Genomic DNA, 1536 nt, shown 5'->3' with positions numbered 1-1536 from the left:
ATATATGGTGCGGGATGAAGCTTTGGGGTAATAGAGAAGGTCCCCTTCGGAGTGCCAGTTACTTGGTGCCACCGCATGGTAGTCACAAGGAAACACGATGGCAGCCCAAGGAGAACAGTCGATCTCTCACCTCTCAATAAATTCTGCAAACGAGAAACCTTTTCAGCAGAAGCCCCTTTTCCCCTTGCGAGGCGCATCCCTGGTAAGACATGGAAGTCTGTCACTGATGCTTGAAATGGCTACCACAGTGTGCCACTAAGAGAAGATGACAGACACCTCACTACTTTCATAACCCCATTCGGGAGATGGAGGTACACTCGCGCACCACAGGGTTTCCTTTCTTCAGGGGGTGGATACAACAGACGGTTTGATGCCATCCTGTCAAACTTCGAGAGAAAGGAGCGATGCGTAGATGACACATGTCACTATGACGAAAACCTTGAAGCACATTGGTGGAGGACCATTGATCTCCTATCAACATGTGGAGCAGCTGGCATAGTCCTCAACCCAGACAAGTTCCAGTTTGCACAAAGAGAGGTTGACTTCGCCGGATTCAGGATATCAGAAGACAAAATCATCCCGCTGCCAAAGTACCTTGATGCAATCAAGTCCTTTCCCACCCCTACAAGCACAACGGATATCTGCAGTTGGTTTGGGCTGATCAATCAGGTTGCCAATGACGCCCAGCTTAGAGATGCACTGAAGCTCTTCCGACCTTTTTGTAAGTCCCAAATACACGTTTTTCTGGTCCCCTATCCTGGACATGGGCATTTGAGGAATCCAAAGAAATGATCATCGATGCAATCCACAAAGGTGTGGACATTTTTTACATTAAAAGACCCACATGCCTTCGGCCAGACTGGTCAAAGGAAGGTATCGGCTACGTCCTTCTACAGAAACATTGCACCTGTGAGTCTGCCATACCGGACTGTTGCACTGAGGGATGGAGAATCACCCTAGCAGGATCACGCTTCTTGAATGGTTATGAACAACGTTATGCAGCAATAGAAGGTGAAGCGCTAGCAATAGCATGGGGTCTGGAGCAGACCAGGTATTTCACCCAAGGCTGCCAGGACTTGTTGATAGTCACAGACCACAAACCCTTGAAGAAAATCTTTGGGGACAGGACGTTGGATGAGATATCAAACACACGGCTCTTTCGTTTGAAGCATCGAACGTTACCGTGGCACTTCCGCATCGAGCACATGCCAGGGGTCACAAACAGCGTTGCTGATGCAATGTCAAGATACCCCTCACCACACGCGAACTACACACTCTCCATTGCAGACATGTCAGAAAGCATGATCGCAGCATCCATCAGCAATGGTGTGGTAGATGTGACAACCATATCGTGGAACCGTATAGTCACAGAAACCCAAAAGGACAGTGTACTCTCAACCCTACTCAGTGCCCTTATATCATCAAATGATCGAAAATGGGAAGACAGGCCAGAATTGAGTGAGTACGCGAGGTATCGCGAGTCCCTATATGTCTTGGATGGTGTCATCCTCTACAGAGATAGAGTTGTCATACCAT

This window comes from Aplysia californica, unplaced genomic scaffold (genome assembly GCF_000002075.1).
Source record: "Aplysia californica isolate F4 #8 unplaced genomic scaffold, AplCal3.0 scaffold00395, whole genome shotgun sequence".
NCBI lineage: Eukaryota > Metazoa > Mollusca > Gastropoda > Aplysiida > Aplysiidae > Aplysia > Aplysia californica.
The sequence above is the reverse complement of the archived record's forward strand: the minus strand, read 5'-3'. Positions refer to the sequence as shown.